General features: G+C 43.9%; 1 long non-coding RNA gene across 2 annotated transcripts in view; it reads right to left on the bottom strand.

Moving 5' to 3' along the window:
* The window catches only part of LOC102369541, a 22,718-nt gene extending 4,462 nt beyond the window's left edge, over window positions 1–18,256 (bottom strand). Inside the window, exons 1-2 of one of the 2 annotated variants that reach the window (XR_323277.3) lie at window positions 18,177–18,256; window positions 14,295–14,381 (exon numbers count right to left, since the gene is read on the bottom strand). This is a non-coding gene — a long non-coding RNA (uncharacterized LOC102369541). Of the gene's footprint in view, window positions 1–14,294; window positions 14,382–14,980; window positions 15,047–18,176 lie in introns of those variants that run through there. The other variant, XR_003092933.1, reaches the window with a different exon arrangement.
* Window positions 18,257–18,485: the final 229 nt, after the last annotated feature.

The following is an 18,485-nucleotide window of genomic DNA, read 5'->3' on the forward strand; positions in this document are numbered from 1 at the left end:
GCCCTCAGATAGGGGCAGGGTGCTGCGGTGGACCCCGACGGAAGGGGTTAGTAGTACGACGCCCCAGGAGAAAGGTGAGGTGCTGTGGTGGTCCCCGGAGAAAGGGGATAGCAGTGCGGTGAGCCGGGATCGGAGAGGGTAGCCGTGCGGTTGACCTAGAGGACCGGAGACCTGCTAGAGGGCCCCTGAGCGGGACAACACTTCTAGAGAAGGCCCAGAGTGGGCTCGACGAGAGTCCCAGTGAGGGGCTGTGTATTAGAGAGAGCCCAGAGTGGACTAGGCTACAGGGGAGGCCCAGGAGTGGGCTAGATTACAGAGGAGGCCCGGGAGAACGGGTGTGTATCGTGACAGACCAACATCCAGCACATCAGCGAGGCTTGGGGCGTGGTATTAGGGGTTGGTATGAGCCACGCGTAGCCCATGAGGCTAGGGTGCCTGGGGAGCACCCATCATACCTAGGGACCCCCAGGGGGTCCAGGAACACGCGGGGACTGAGATCCCAGCTAACCGTGCCCAGGGAGTCGTAGGCAGCCTCCCAACTATACATAAACATCAAAGATGTGGTGGGAGAGAATTTGAGGGTGCCCTTGGGCCGACTTGGCACGGTGAGGGGGCCATAGGGAGATCACGGCCCTCCTGACAGACCCCGCCATGACAGACCATGTAATCAGACATTTACTGTACAGGTTCCCTCTCTGTGTTAAAAGACATACCAAATAGTATTGGGCTAGTTTTAAACAACTGACTACTGAAAAGACAGAGAGGAGAGAGACTACACATGAATTCTCCTTTGGAATATCCATAGTCTCAATCTATCATCCTTCATGTACATGAATGCCTCATATTTGCTTCCACGTCATCATTTTATATATAACCATATGGATTTATAAATGGAAATGTCTCTTCTTCTACAGCTTGTAGGATTTATGAAGTGCAACACTTACTGCCATCTGAACATTCCTCTTGTATTTTCTTTAAGGAACTCTTACTCTGATAGACTTCCTCAGGAAAAAAAAAGAGAATCTAAAAATATTTAACTAGTGAATGATGTTAGACTGTGTTTTCCCATAAGAGATTAAGAATGAAATAAAAGGGAGAAAACTGAAAAAAAAGGTGCCAAATCTTATGTAATCACTGAGAGAGACTCATTAAAAATAAATAAATAAATAAATAAAATCAAACATTTAACTCCAGTGTTTCCAATTGTCTGTGACCTTCAGAAAAGATAAGAGCAGGCAAGGTGCAGCTGGTAACACAATCCACTGTTGTTTTACTTGGGCCCGTGCTCTACTCTCATCTCACAGATGAGTGGGATGGCAGAGAATCCTTGATGATACAGGTGTGGAAGCAGATGCACTAGATGGTACCTTCCATCGGACTTATCAGTTAGCTAGTGGCTGCTCACTATTGGTAAGAGGCATTGTGCTGCTACTGGTGGAGACCATATCTTGGATAAAATATAGAATTCTTGCTCATTAGAGTCCCAGTTCATTTCCCACAGGAGGACCATGGCATTCTGCTACTATCAGAAAATATATCCTGCTTACTCAAAGCCCTCTTCCCCTCAGTTTGAATTGTTAACAACATTCTTCCATGTCTGCTCCTAACCTGGTATATAGTTTTGTGTTGCAATGTTAAGTGACAGTATTTGACTTAGGAGAATTCTGTCCTTCAGTAAAGACCACAAAGTTTAAAAAGTTTTGAGGACTTCAGGATGAGATGGAAAGTTAATTATTATTAATAACCTGAGGTATGCACTTACTTCATCTTCATCAATGACTTGGAAAAATCTTCATCAACAACCTGGAAGATGGGATGGAGCACACCCTCAGCAAGTTTACAGATGATACCAAGCTCTGGGGAGTAGTAAATGCGCTGGGGAGTAGGCCTAGAATTCAGAGAGACCTAGACAAATTGGAGGATTGGACCAAAAGAAATCTCATGAGATTCAATAAGGACAAGTGCAAAGTCCAGCACTTAGGACAGAACAATCCCATGCACCAGTACCGGTTAGATACCACTGACTAAGCAGCAGCTCTGCAGAAAAGGAACAGCAGTGTGACTTTGTTGCCAAGAAGACTAATGGCATACTGAGCTGCATTAGTAGAAAATGTTGCCAGCAGATCAAGGGAAATGATTCTTCCCCTCTATTCAGCACTGAGGAGGCCACATCTGGAGAACTGTGTCCAGTTTTGCACCCCCCCTACAGAAAGGACAAATTGAAGAAGTGCAGTGAAGGGCAAAAAAAAAAATGGTTAGGGCAGGGGTGGGCCAGATGCAGCCCACCAGGCCATTCTATCTGGCCCACGGGGCCCCTAAAAAATTTAGAAAATTAATATTCATCTGCCCTGGCTGCCTGTCATGCAGCCTTCGATGACTTGCCAAAACTGAGTAAGTGGCTCTCCGCCCAAAATTATTGCCCACCCCTGGGTTAGGGGGCTGAGACACATGACATATAAAGAGATGCTGGGGGAAATTCTTTTATTTAGTCTTCGGAACAGAAGACTGAGAGGGGATTTAATAGCAGCCTTCAACTACCTGAAGGGTGGTTCCAAAGAGGATGGAATTGGACTGTTCTCAGTGGTGGCAAACAACAGAACAAAGAGTAATGGTCTCAACTTTAGCAAGGGAATCAGCATCCTTAGAGGTTTTTACGACCCAACTAAACAACACCTTAGCTGGGATGATCTAGATGGGGATGGTCCTGCTTTGAGAAGGGGGTTGGACTAGATAACCTCATGGGCTCCCTTCCAACCCTAATTTTCTATGATTCTACTGTCAAGAACAGACAGAAGAAAATGCAGAAAAGGAACAGTGAACAGCATGCAGTCTTCTGTGTAATTTCTTTTCAGTGGAAGAAAGGATCTAGGTTTTAGAAGACCTAGCATAGCTACTGCATAAATAGAAATAATATTATCTTTTTTCAAAGAATTAAAAAGATGTCTATCTGAAAGTCCAAGTGCCTTAACACAATAAAATCCCAAAATCATTAAAGTAACACTTTCAAGATGAACTAAGGTGTATGCAGAGAAGCCTCTCTTCCCCTTTATCAGTTTGGGAAGCATGTCCTCAGCCCCTTCCACAAGTCCTGTCAGACACGCATCTTTTGCATATTATCAATTTTAGAGCAAGGAGGGTATCACATTTCAGAGGCAGCCTTCCCCCTTGTAATGAAAGAACCTGAGCCAGGCACTGTGGTTGACTGTGTATGAGGCAGTCTAGCACAGAGTGAGAAGCAATTTTTCAGGTAGTCCAAAGCTATGCCATTTAGGGCTTTATAGGCCATAAACATGGTCTTAAAATTTGCTCTTAGGCCCCTGAGCACTGTAATGGATGGTAATGTAATCGTTTTATGAAGATGAAGTATTTGCCTTGGAGAACAGGTCCCTGACTACAATTGGTAGAGAAGGAGTTGGGAAGTTAATGAGAAGCCAAAAATCAAACCCAACGTGAAAATTTCAACTGTAATGGAGTTACGAAAGGAATGATTTGCCCCATTAGAAGTGACTGTAAGATCCTCTTTTTTTGGTTTTGGGTCTTAATCATCATTTTCCCTGTGGCATCTCTTTTCTGCTTGTTTGAACCGTTTACATTCCTACTGTGGGAACCTTGTGATCTTTGTAAAATCTTTAACTATCCTGGGCAGCTTCTAACCTGACTTATACTTTCTGTTTTCAGGGACTTGAGAGGTAACGCAGATGAGTAGAAGCTAACACAGATGAGTAGAAGCTAAGTGCCCCATCGTAAAAATGTTTATACTAGAACCCACCAATTTGTCCTTCAAGTCTCCACTACTGATACCACATTCATAGATGTTAGGGTTGGAAGGGATCTCAATCTTCAAATCCAACCTCTTGCCCTGGGCAGGAAGATGCTTCAGTATTTGAATCAACTTTCTATGAGCATGTCTACACATGATACTATGTCACCAGATCAATGCACTACAGCAACATAGTATCCGTGGGGATCTACACATGGCCAGCAGCTACTTCACTGTCATGATGCAGTCCCCTGCTATAGCGTGCCACTACAGCAAAGTAGCAGCTAAAAATAACCATGCACCACATACAGCACAGTATGAGCTGTTACTTTGCCGTGATTTAGTACTTCCAAAAGGAAGTACTGAATCACAGCACAGGAACAACGTCACCACAGTGACATGTGTGCCCTATATATTAATTCTCTAAATATATTTTAAATCGACTTACATTTTCTTTATATAAAGAAAATGATCTGTTTAACAGACTAAATGTCCTGCTTTTAATTAGCGGGCGGGTTGATCCTAAGCCTTGCTGGCCCACTGGGATAGCGTGGTTAAGGCACACTAGTTTATCTGGCCAGTAGTGCAGAACAGAGTGGTACTGGCAGCATCATGTCATCTACCTTTGACTATCTGCTATGCATGATCCCTCATAAGGGCTGCAACCTTGACAAGGTGGAGGGGCTGGTATGTTACCAATGACTTGAGAGCAATGTCAACTGGAGTTTCACACTCCTGGTAGGGTCACCCATGGTGGCAAGGTTGAGAGCAAGGTTTCTAGAGTAATAGTGACTCAAAAACAAAACAAAAGTCCTCAACGGTACAGCAGACAGATGAAGAAGCAATACTTCTTAATGGCTGCAAAGGCAGCTGAAAGCTGCAGTGGAACAGAAACTTCCAGTCATCTAGGTTTTCCTTGCCATCAGGATATGGTTTCCTCTCCACAAAGCAGAAAACATGTCCTATTCTGTCTTATTTCATCTGACTAGAAAACCACGTCCAGTGGGATCACTATCTGTGGTCCAAATCAAGAAATAAAAGTTTGCAACCTGGAACATTTGCACCCTGATAGACAACCTTAACAGTGACTGAAGAGCAAAGGACAGTATCAGTGGCCAGAGAACTTGCTTGATTTGATATTGATATTGCTGTACTTAGCGAGACCAATACTGGTCAAACCAAATGAGGTAGTCTTGAAAGGATTATCCTATCCAGCACTTATTGTCTTAGAGAGTCTGCCTGTATCCGTAACAGGGGCTGTCCCCACTGAGCTCAACATTGGTCCACCCACCTGTCTGCCCTGCCTCACCTGCCACATCTTTGCCATTACATAAAATTTGATTTTAATCTAAGTGGGAGGCTTACCATTCTAAGTCCTGATGCCCAGAGCAAAATACACTGCTCCAACCTTCCCTTTACCATGCCCCATGCCTCACAGAGGGCCTCTAAACAGTTGACACTCACTCAGCACTCTTCAGGGCCAAACTCTGGCTCTATGTTGGGCCTTCAACACATGCCCTCATAACTGGGTCTCACTCACGCTGCCCCTTTTATTGAGTCACAATCATTCTCGTCCCACCATGGGCCCCACACACTCTGCATGACCCTTCAGCCCCCTTGGCTCTACTGCATACAGCCCTTAGGGCTTCCTCTCTCACTCTTGGTCCTCGTCCCTTGCAGATCTTCAGGCCTCCCAATTCAGGCCCTCCTCTATGACGAGGCATCAGGCCTACTGCCCCACACACTGGGCTGATTCCAACCCCTGACTTTCTCTGGGCTCAGGCATCTCAAACTCTGTCTATGGCCCACCTGAGGCCTGAGTGTCTGTTGACATACCTGGACCTCCTTCTCTCAGCCTCCCACTATGCCTTACTCTTATTCAAGCCTGTTCCCACTGGCTTTGGGCCCTCCTGGCCCCATGCTGTCACCCAAGCCTGTTGCTTTTCTGTCAGGGTGTGCTCCCTTAGCCTTTCCCCACCATGTGGTACCCACAAGGCAATGAGGGTTGAAGCTTTGTGGTGCCCCATTCTTGCCTTTCACTGGGGAGGCACAGGTGTGGCATTTCCTAGGAACTACCCTGCCACAGGCAGCCCTACCACACCATCCAACCACAGCAGGGTGCAGTTTCAGGTCTTACCTATGACACACTGCAGGCCTACCTACCCTAGTCTTTCTCCTCTCTCTCTGGGCTCCTTAAAATTTCTTCCTGGGCTGCTCACTCCTGGGCACTCAGTTCCAACCTCCACCTTATAACATAACCCTCCCTCTCTCCCTCAATATGGGTCCACCCCTGGGCCCTCCCATAAATCAGTCCTCTCCTACTGGGCTTGCCTACAGATCTGGGCTTCCCTACAGATCTTATACAAAGCAGCCCTTTACTTCACTGGGCTCATCCAAGTCCCTCCATAGACCCCTCCAGGGTCCCCCAACTCCTTGGGTTTCCTCAGGCCTTTCCTCAGTCACCCATACTCTCAACAAGTCTAATCAGGTGGTTACCTAGCCCCTCTGTAGGCCCACAAACATCAAGCCCCTTCTGCTCGGGTTGGCCTGCGTCTCCTCTAGGCCTTCATATACCCAGTCTCTCTCACTAGGCCATCCTGGCCTCTCCCTTGGACCTGTGTATACACAGTCCCTTACTATAGGCTGGCCTCTCCACAGCCCCAGGCCTTCAACCCCCTCCTAAGGGCTCTGGACCCTTCCTGGGTCCCTAGGAACCTGCTTCTTCCCCACAGTTCCTACCCTGACCTCCAGGATGTTCCAGGAGCAGACTCCTCCAGCCAGGAAAAGTTACTCCATCAGCTTCTCCATTGCCACTGCCGGCCCTGTTCCCTGGGCCTGGTCTTATGCTCAGGCTACCAATCCCTCTTCCAATCAGGCAGCCTCCTGGCGGTCATGTGACCACCTGATTGTTTTTTCTGCTCTCACCTGGAGACTTGTCTGCAGCCAGCTCAAGGCCCTTAAAGTGGCAGGCACCAAGGTGCCCTACTACAGTATCTTTTCTTAAAAACTCTCTACCTGTTTTCTAATTGTTCCCAATTTTTTTTGCATCTCCTCTTTATTTTTTTCTCTTTTAAAAGTATATTTCACTCTATTTCTATTATAACAAAACTGTGAAGCATTTGGAACTATACTGATTTTTTAATGCAAAATAGCAAGTGAAACCACAGGAAATGACAGTGGTCTTAAATCATCTGACCAATATTGCCTACAGAAGTATGATCTATGAAAAGGAAAAGAAGCCTCTACCACAGTGGCTGTTAATCTTTTTTCATTTGCAGACCCCTAAAAGATTTTGAATGGAGGTATGGACCCCTTTAAATTGTGAATATTCACACACTTTTGATTGATCATAGTAATTTTTGCAGACCCCTTAGACATAGACTATAGACCCCCATGGTTCGTAGACCACTGCTCTATAACAAAATCTGTAATGGCAGCTCCCATCACAAAAATATACAACCCCTGGGTTTGACTTACAGAACAGTTGGCCTGGGCACCCTTCCTTCATCTTCCCTTTTTTGAAGCAGGTTGGATTTTTTTGTAGCTGGGTTTCTTTCAGGTGAGACAACATAATCTTGTCTGGTTTGCACAAACACTAATGATCCCATAGGGCTTTTCTAAGAAAAGGGATTTTCTCCTGTGTCTCAAGACAAAAAAAATTCTCCTCCCACCACTGTATAGTGTATTGTCTGACAGGCAGCCCAGAAGTGGCTGTATGTCCCCAATTGTGCGTGCATGGTAGTTTTGTAAATCCTTTTGCATCTGATCTTTGGGAAATAGACCTAATCCCCAGAAAAAGGTGTTGCTTTATATAAAAGCTTTGCAGAGTCTGGGGGCAGATACCTCGATCCCAGCCACCCAGGCTGTTTTCACAGGACGAGTGTGGCTGCTACTAAAAGATAAAGTAGATGATACAGTGCTGCCAGCTGTTTTACACACCTGCAGACCTCATATCTACACACCTAGTATATCTATATTTTGCATGGCTCCTGTGACCAAATCCCCATCCCTTTCATATTTCCCTCAATGCTGCACTGTGGAGATGGTGGATAACCTGAGGCTTTTATAACACTAACAGGTGATCCTTAAATGTGAGGAAAACTTTCATTGTTTGGCTTGTTATGACCACATTCAATGTTTCAACATTTGGCCCTTTGAAAGAAACATCATTTAGGGTTATATTTAAAGCAGCTTTCTCCAGCAAATCTGAGTAACTGGTGTTTGCTAAGTGTATGCTAAATAGTATGAGTGGCAAACTGGATATCAAATATTATTTTAAATGTTGCAAAAAAGTGTTACCTTGTAAGAATTCCAAAGTTTAAAAGCATAACCAAAATCCTGTGGGAAGTTTATGTGTGCTTATTTTTTGCATGCAGAACTTTTGGCAGAGGTGATATATCTTTTATTAGACCAACTAAACAGTTGCCAAAAAGAATTTTAATTTTTGTTATTTCACTAAAAATAAAATACGTTCTCATGAGTTAGGGATGCTGGACACATTCCCACAGAAAAACCATTACTCATAGCTACTCCACCTTACTCCTGCTTAACAACTGTATATCATGAAGTGTCTTTACTATTCATAGACCTTAGAAGGTGCCTTTCATACAAAGTCTTTTATTAGCCCATTCACTTGAGCAACTCAGCAGCCAAACCTGATTTTACACTTTGAATCACAGGGAGTGGTATACTGGAAGTCTGTGCAACTAGTAGAATCATTCACCAATAGGAATAGCTTTCTAATATAAAGTGTGTGCTTTGGAAATATTTACACAGCTTAAAGTTTCACCACTGAACAATTCTGTGCTTGGATTTTATATCCTTGCATACACATTTTCTTTAATTGCTGCTCTTTGTAAAGTTGACTAGGTAAAACACACTGCAATATGTATCATTCAGGACTGACCTCAGCATTAGATAAAGATAAGAATTTAAATCACAAAGGAATGGTAACAAGCACTCGAGCTTCTGTTTAGGCTCTCACACTGTCCTGCAAATATACCTTGAACCTTTCCAAGAGGGACCATTATTAGCAGTGAGAGCGTATTTTTTATATTTTTAATCCTTGATCAACCCTGCCTTGTGCTTGACTTTGGACTAACACAGCTAACAACCTTTATCTGCCGAAACAGCCAGCCAGCAAATCAGTGAGTTTTTCACCATGGATACCTGAGCAAAGGCAATTGGAATGAGCCCACCAATTCATTTGATGTTAGCTACAAACCAGTCAGCCAAATGAAAGAGCTAGATTTGGAACAGCAAACAAGTGGCAAGAATGCCCCATAACAGACCTCAGAGTTATCCAATACTCCCTAAAGAAGCATTATTAAATCTTGTACCTCAACACCAGCCAAAAATCTCAGTGTGACCCATTCAGCCAGAACAGCACATAATAATAATACAAACACAGGTGATGTGCACTGACAGAACCTGCCAGCCATGATGTTAAGAATCTAGTTGTTCCTACTTCTTTTACCTCCAATTACCCTTATGAGTACAGGAAACTGCTCTTAAAGCTGCTTCCCACAGGAAACATTAGGTGGTTTCAGAAAGGTGTGGCATAGCTGCCTAGCAATTCCATGGTAACAGGGGCGTAGCAAATTAGCCTCAAGTAAAACAAACAGGCTATGTAGAAATCAAAAGCAGAGAATGCAAGCTGTTCACGTCTCTGATTCAGGCAGCTAATCTTTGATTGAAAGTACGCTCCACCTTATCCCTCTACACCCAACAAATTCATGAGGTGAAAGGCTTAAGTGCTGTGAGCTGGGAGTCCATGTAAGGCACTGTTAAAAGAAAAATCAATCAGTTTAGCATTAAGCTTTTTCTAGGAAATAATCTTTGAATTAAATTATCATAAAGAATAAAATTTACACTAAGGAACAAACTCTCTAATCCTGCTCAGTATTCCCATTGTCCAAAGCATAACAGCACATCTCACATAGTGGAATTGCAAAGCACAGCCCTAAATGTTGTAAAAAAATGATGCAGAACAAACCCATCCATTTGTGTACTAATATCTTTGGACTCATCTTCATTAGGAGACAAAGCATGTTCTTACCATGTGGGGATGAATGCAATATAAAATCTTATTAAAGACAAAGCAGGTTGTAGTTAATTTTGATTTGCTAACATCTTAAAACTACATTACTATGTATTAGTTGCCACATTGCAAAAACATATTTATACAGTAGCCTATATATAGTTTAAAGGTTGTAAAGTGCTTTGGGATCCTTTGGAATCAAGCACATAATGTTCAGTCTGTAAGGTGCAACACTACCCTGCCTTCTGCTTAACTTCAGATGAAGAAAGCTAACTCTCTCTCTCTTTACATATTACCATGCCCTAAGATTTCAAAAGCATTTACTGATTTTCAGTGCTTCCATTTTTGTGTGTATGTGACCAGTTTAAAATACCTGGAGCCCGATCATCAGGGGTATAGAGTACCATTAGCTTCCACTGATGATAACCAGGTCAGTTACCACTGATGTAGTTGCACTTATGTGGGTAGCATTTTATACCCACTTTACATAGACATAACCCAAGTTGGAAGGTAGTGGAGGATCAGGTTTTATGTGCAATAAACTAGGCCCACAGGCCCACCCATCACAGAAAAGCTGCCACCTCTGAGGTAGAAAGTACATATTTTTAATAGAACAAGGCAAGACTGGCAGAGCAAAAGAAGAATATTATATCCAAATTAAACTGGACTCTAGCTGTTTTCATGGTTTTATTCCTTGGATAATTAGCAGGGATAAAAATGGGGGAAGAATAAGAGAGAAGTGAGGGGTATAAAGTATTTGTTTGGAGGGGTTTCAGCTCCCTCTATGCAAAAATGAAGTTTATTTCCTACTATGGGGACTTTTTACCATCTTGTACCATCTACACTTTTTCCAGAGTCTGATAAAGGGACTTTGATTCTGAAAGCTTGCAGAAAAGGACAATTTTCTTGCCATTTTCCAGTTGGTCTAATAAAAAGGTATCATTTTGGAACCAAGAGTTCTAGTTTTTTTGTATGTCTTGTTTAGTATTTGGATATTTAAACTTTTATTTTACTTTTTTTTTTTTTAAATAGTAGGTCAATTTTTAAACAATAAGGTTATTTCCAGAGGAAATATTTTGCATTTTCAAAAAAGGTTTTAACTTTTTCAAAACTAGACTCAAGTAATAATGTTGGTCATTCTACAATGCATTTTCAGTGACTTTACTATTTTCTGAAAAAGTTTTATCCAGCCCTAGCTAGGAAATTGGGGCCAGCAATATTAGCAACTGGGAGAAGCTAGGAGATCTATTAGGACATCCTGGGGAAAACAGTGAATTCAAATCAACAAACCCAGAGCACTCTCACCCACAGGCTGTACAAGTTTCTGGGCATGCCAAAATCTGGCTCAAGTCTGCTCTCAGGCAACACAATATCCATAGTCACCAAGGGAAAAGACAGAGAACAGAGAGCTATTTAATAATTCATTGTGTTTGTGCAAATGGTTGTACTTGTTGTTGAGCTCCACTTCTAACCCTAGTGAGATTTCACCTTTGCTACTGATTTAAGAAACCATAGAAGATGAATTAAAAGGCCCTAACAGTGAATATTTTGCTGTTTTAGGAATGTTGATTTCTTAAGTCAGACTACTGTAATACGTTCTTGGGATCTTGAAACATCTATTTGACAACAAGATACATTTTCCATTATAGTGAGAAGGACATATTCAGTGACACTGATTTGTTTCATTGACTAAGTTTGCTTGTGAAGATGATTCCACACAATCTTTGAGTTTTGTGAGGGCTTTTTAGAGTAAAGGTCACTGAAGCATTTTATTCATCCTTTCAAGGTGTAGAGCTGTACTAAGAATGGACTTTGTTTAATAATTAAAAATGTTTTGTGGCAAAGCATAAAGGGAAAAAAGTTTAAGGCTTTCTGATTTGAATGTGGCAAAAAAGTATGCATTTGTGTCACCACATGAGTTTCATGGCTTGAAGCCCTGAAATTTTGCTCATGCTACCTACAGATTACATTACAGGAAACATTCTAGGTAGATATGGGGTTTGTTGATCTCTAGGTAGAGATGGGGTTTGATGACACAGAGCCTATAACAACTATAGATAAGCTCATCCTTTCAATTACATGTGGCTGAACCTGTCTGCTGTAGAAATTGGATTAATTCCCAATGCATTCTCAGAAGTCTCCATCTTCTCAATTACAATTGGCATCAGAAGTCTAGAACCATCAAGCTACAAGAATGACAGTTCTCATTGAACTATTAACCCCACTGCACATAGTTCACGCAAAAAATCTCACAAAAGAACACTGTACTTGTACTTCCAATATTGCAAACCAGAGGGTTTAGAAGGTTCTCTGTGCGTGCATTATTCATCCAAATTAGTCCTCTAAACTGTCTGAAGGTCTCCCACCACATAGGCATTCAATATTAGCTGATCATTGTAGAAGTACTTCTATCATCAAGCTGACTGAAGTAGAACTCAAAGCCTTGTATACTCTTCTGAAAGTTTATTACTAAAGCTCTGAGCCTGGTGATTTGGGTTTCCTGGTTTTTGTCTAGGGCCTGAACATGGTGTTATGTGCTGCAGAGGTTCACATCTCAAGTTTGATTCTGAGCAAACTTAAAGTGAGCTTCAGTTCAACATGAAATTCAAGCTGCTTTGTACTAAGTTAATGTTACTTGAAACTTTTGGAGATCTTACTGAAACTTGCAGCAAACCTAGACTGAAATTGCGAGTTTGCAATCAGATAAGAAGCCAGGCAAGTGTCACATTGTGTAGGGTTTGGTTGCTGACCTTTTCCACAGCCCTATGTCCATTATACAACATTCTGCTGAATTTTAGTTAATGTATAAGCAGCATTCTTTTTCTTGCCCCTTCTCATGGTATGAGTACAATCCCCTCAGATCAGGCAGGTTAGCTGCTGCAGTACCCCGTAACAAATGCCAGTTGCCCCTGTGGCTTACATTACATAGGCAACTGAGGGTGCTGACAGACATGCAGGTCCCAGCTTTAAATTATGACACTTTGCATAAAGTGCCATGAGTTAGAACAACCCCACACAACTCAACAGACATTCACCTTTTGTTGGACTAATGCAGCCCTCCTTCCCCCTCCTCACAGTGCAGGAAGGGAGGGGGAGCTTGGGGGTTGCCCAGCCTGAACTGAAGAAGGGGGTCCGCAAAGCACAAGAGCTCCAATCCACTCCCCCACCTCCAGCTCAGTCCAGGCAAACCCCAGCCTGCAGCTCACTCCCCCTCCTTTCCCGTAGGCAGCACCAAAGGCAGGACTAGGCTGCATCAGCCTAGCTCTGATCACATGCAGGGATTGGCAGGAGTTACCCAAGGCACTCTGCTTTGGAGCACCTTCATCTGATCCCTTAATAGACTAGGGTTAATTTGTCGCATATTCGCCACTTTTAAAGTGGTATGCAGCTGTGCACTTCTGTTATGGCACATCTGTAGAGCCCTTTCAAGGGTCTGATTGCACAACAAATGTCACTTCTGCCAGTGCCCTGAGGGATTTTTCTACCTCCCTACTGACAGGTCCTTCTACTAGCTCTCAGAGTGGGAAGCTTCAGACAGGGAGGGGGTAGTAGCTGTAGCAGGGCACTAAGGTGCCTGCTACTTGGAGAGCCGGGATAACTCCTCAGGTGCCGGTTGCTGAAGCAACTAGAGGGAACTAATGACCCACACCTGTCTAGCCAGCTGACAAGAAGGGGCAGGGCCTGGCTCCTATATAAATCACAGGCAGGTCAGGAAGCAGTTCCCTGCTAGCAGACAAGGAGGAAGGAGTCCTGCCTGCACGAGCAGAGGTCTGAATGTATTAGCAGTGAGACTGGTAAAGGATGGAGCACCCTAGGGGTAGCTGGATTAATGTTATAGCCAGATGGCTGGAGTTTGCGTTGTAGCTCAGGGGCTTGTGTTTCGTTTGCTGTTTGTTACCGGTGGTCTGGGTGAGGCTAAGAGGGGATGGAGGAGGCCTCGTAGGGGACTCACAGCAGTGTGGGGACCCCAGCACCAGTGAGGGTGCAGCATTCAGGGTACACTGACCCCAGCCCCAGAAAGGAGGCACTTGAGAAGCCCCAGAGAGAGAGGGGGCAGCAAGAAGCCCCAGAGAGAGAGGCAGGGCTGTGGAGAGCCCAAGCGCCAGAGAGGACGCTGAGAGAGACCGAACAACATCAGTTACATCTGCGAGGCTTGGGGCGTAGTACAGGGGTGGTTGGAGCCACGCACAGCCCATAAGGCTGGGGTGTACAGAACACCCAATACAGGAGAGGAAGTAGTGATAATGGGAGAACTGAGGACGAAAGGCAGCCTCCCTATAAAATACATATGACATCAAAGTCGTGGCGGGGGGGGGGTTGAGGGTGCTTGTCGGCAACCGGGTGAGGATTTGAGGGTGCTTGTCGGCAACTTGGCACGGTAAAAGAGGCGGCAGGGGAGAGCACGGTGACCCTGACCACCCTCCTGTTACAGTAGCAATTGCCCTCTTCATCTCAGACACCTCCCATACCCAAAGCACTGTCAGCTACACTCACCGTCTTCACCATAAGGTAGTCCCAGAACACCCCAGGCACTTCCGTCCATTTACTTGTTCCTGCTGGTACTCCTCACCAATACCGAGGCTAGGGACAGAAGTTGCACATAAATTGGTTTAAGTGAACAGAAACTGGTTTAAACCTGTAACAGAACAGGTGTTCAGTGCACATTCAACCAGGTTTATCTTGAACCAGTATCGCCATTTTGAAACTGGTTTATGTAGTATCAGACTTAACTGATTGAGGTCAAACTGGTTTATGGAACATCTGTCCCAGACCCCTCTCCACATTTATCAGAGAGTGGGTATATGGGATCTGGTCCCACCATTTGTTCATATTATAGAGCACTTGGAAGCACTACCCCTGGAAGAACAGTAGCACAGGTACCAGATATAGTTGGAGAAAGCATCCCCTCTTTTCTTGACTGTCATACTTTAAGCATTGGTACCACCCCCAGTTGAGTGAAGGTGATCCCAGAAAGTATCCACTGCAAAGTGCAAGAATCAGAGATATTTTCTAGGAAATAGGGTCAAAATCTTAACTTTTGGTACAAATGCCATCTGAATATTTCACATGGTAATAAAAAAAAAAAAAAGTCTCAGAAACAGCATAAATGCTATTTCCAGTCAAATAAGGGTGTGCCAGGCTAGCAGGCTGATACCGAAAAGACACAGGGTGGTGCTTACAAGAAAAATCACATAGGAGGGTTCTGTCATGGCATCTTATCACAGCTCCAGCTCACCAGTCAGGGGAGTAGTACAGCTAACTACACCTGTTTACCATGCATCAAGCTATCATCAGTGTTTGCAGAGCAGTACCAAGGTTATAAAGTGATTAAATGCACTGAATTGCATCATCTGGCATCTTACTTTTAAAAATTCCTGCAGTGCACAAAGGGGGAGGCTCCCTCTTTTTTTATCCAGATATAGTTACTTTACATGCAACACGCCTCCTTAATGCCTCTGTTTCTCAGCAATTCAGGTCATGAGGGATTATTGTTCAGGTGTGTCAGTGATAAACACTGCTTTTGGCTGGCTTCTGTTATGTAACCATAATGTGCATCAGGACAGAGGAGCAGCGGAGCTCAGCATGCAAAGTAAGTCCATGCCCTCCAGGAAGCAATGATCCCTACTGGAGTAAGAGCCAGCTGGCCAGTACACCATTTTATACATGCACTAGTTAGTGCACCCCAGGTCACTAAGAGGTAGGTAAACATCTAAATTGCCCTGGAGTAGTAAATATCACAACGTGGATGGAACTAAACTGCCCACCATGTCAAGTATAGATGTCCTGGCTAATTTTTCACATTCTAAGGCTGCAAATAAATTACATCTTCTGAGCTATATAGGCAGATACAAACCCATTTTGTCAAGATCCACTAGTAACCAGTCATATAGCATGATCTAACATTTTCAGTTCCTGAGCATTTCTTTCAACATGGAACAGTAAAAACAAGGACAGGCTGTTGTACCAGTGACCTAATTCAGTGCAACAGATGTTCCCTATTCTTAAGCAGACAGAAACTAGTACATCCAGCCATCAGCATGTGTGAATTCCTGGTTTCAGATCTTAAACATCTGGGGTTGGTAGCAATGGGGAAGACTGAAACAAATATACCATGTGTGCAAGACCCATAAAAGATAAGTTGCTCATCACCTCTATTATGGATGCAGCTTCACTCATTCTCAAAAAGTTATTCTTTAAATGTTTCTAAGGCCTAACTAATTAGTAGTACCCTGTAATATTTTGCTTATGTGCAAGTCATGCTTACAGTAAGATACACACTTAGCCTACTTTTACCTATATACATTATGGTACTTTACATTAAAACAAAAAGATGCATAGGGGACTAGAGAAAAGCTTTCAGCCTTGACAATAGTTAAATCAGCCATGTAACAACACAGCAGGGTGTCCAAGACAGCTGCCACACACAGGAGCAGCAGCAACTACCAGTTGCCACTGCTACTACAGTTGCAATCTTGCAGCTACAGCAAAAGCTATTTTTTGCTCCCCATCCCTGTTGACAGCCAGGATCTAGTTAATGCTATTGAGTTAAATCAAATGGGAACAAAGCAATGGATGACCACAAATCCATCCATTATTCAGAAGGGCTTAATCTAGTCCAGAAAGAGTTTTATGGCATAATTTAAATCAAAAGATAAAGCTGTACTTGGCTGATCTGTCTCAAAGCACCGCCATGATCCTAGCACCACCTAAGTGTTGATGAAGCCCAAGAAACAGTAAGTTTCAGTATGGGTAAAACCATAGCTAGTTGGACAATCCTAACTCCCTCCCACTGTATGAAGGCATTTGTTTAATTTTGGTTTAATGGGTGCAGGCTAGCAATAGCAGAATGTTTATATTAGTTGCCCTTTGTCGAGAGGGGCATATTGTAAACAGCTATTTTGCTGGAGGTAGGCATGGGGGTTTTCAATCATGTCTAAGGGTTTTGGATACTTTTAACAGGAGTTGAGCGTCTAAAGATTTTGGATAACAGGGTGCTGAAATTTCAGGCCGAGACATTTAGAAAAGAACTGAACTACAAAAAAACAAAAATGAAAACAAAGAACAACCCCTCCCCCGGCAAAAAAAACCCAACAACAATCACCCTTTCCCACTTGATGATGTTAGGAGCATAATCAATATAGTTCCAGGGTATCCTACAATAATGAAGCATCAGATGCAAACAAGTAAATGCTCCCTTGACTCAGTTAACAGATTGAAAGATTGTACTCCAGATGGACAGATTCCATTCTCAATAGATAAGAGTGCTGCCAGATTATGGAGATATCACCCATTCAGATCATTCTGATTTTAGATGCAGGTTAACCTCTTGAGCTAGCAAAAAGGTAAGATTTTTTTTAGCCCCCCTCCACTGAAGTCCACTGAAATTTTAATCGCTTAAAGAAGAATGGGCAAATGCCAATTTGGTATATCTGATCATTACTAAAAGAAAGTAAACTTTTTTGCTCTTGTCTTTTGCAAAAAAGTTCTCCTCCATTAAGATTAGAGAAGCAGAACTGTATCTGTTCTTTCCATTAAGTTGTGAGGAATGTGATGGACATTTTTTCCTGTGCGACTATGTAGGACCAGGCCCCCAGGGATGGATGTGATGTCTCCTGGTGGGGGAATGGCTCCTGTCTGGCTCAGTCTCCAAGATACCCTCCCTTGAATCCTCATCTGCCATGCCTTGCTCTTAAGAGATTAAAGAAGCCCTAGTCAATTCCCATCAGTGGATCCCCTCTCCCTCTCATTGAATCCACTGGTCACACAAGTCTGTCCGATTAAGTGGGCCCTCCTGGCCTGCATGTGCTCCCAAGGCACCGTCACCTTATGGGCTAATCATGTTCTCTGTACCTCCACTACAGCCATGCCTCACAGATGTCACTGTACTATCATTCCCATTTCAGGGCCTTGGTTTTCTTAACCTCTACCCCTTTTCTCTAGCCTGGGCCCACTGTACTGGACCTGGCTTCTAGGCACCAGCTCTTATCTCAGTTACATTGGTTCTGGGCCTTTGACCCCATCTTCAACCTGCTCTGGGCACTGAGTCTGCTTTAGCACTATCTGGGATCTCTAACCCTACCTTTGCCCTTCTCTGGCCCCAAGCTCTGCCCTTCTCCATGCTCTGGGTCCACTGGCTCCAAGCTGTACCCTGGCAGGTCTCAAGGTAGTTGTGTGCCCCTCAGGCACTAATGCAACCTCCAAACCACCCCTTAGTCCATTCCACAAACCACCAGAATAGAACTTTAACCCAAAATAAGCTTTCTGGCTGTTACACAAATCCCCAGCTGGGTCAAAGCCCAAACCTCAGCTCCTTGGCTGTATCCCTCAGCTGCCCCCTACCCTTCCTACTCCCCTGCAAGTGAGCAGCATTTCTACTTGCTCTTCTCCCAGGACAGTCCAGAAACTGGCCAGAAGCTCCTCTGTAGTGCTCCTGCCCTGGAGCTCTTCCCTTATCAGCTCCCAGAGGCAAACCAAATACACTCACTCAGACCCTAAGTTTATATGGCTGGAAGCCATGTTCCTGTTTGGTCATGTGACTCCCTGAGTTCCCACAGGTGCTTCCTGATTTAGGTTGCCAGCTCAACCTCCAGGGCAACTTACTACTGCTGACCTCTGCTGTAACAATAACTAGTCTCTCTTGCAGGGTACCAGCCTAGTGCACTACTGCTGTGCAGCTGGTTCAGC

Source organism: Alligator sinensis, unplaced genomic scaffold (genome assembly GCF_000455745.1).
Source record: "Alligator sinensis unplaced genomic scaffold, ASM45574v1 scaffold97_1, whole genome shotgun sequence".
In the NCBI taxonomy this organism is placed as follows: domain Eukaryota; kingdom Metazoa; phylum Chordata; order Crocodylia; family Alligatoridae; genus Alligator; species Alligator sinensis.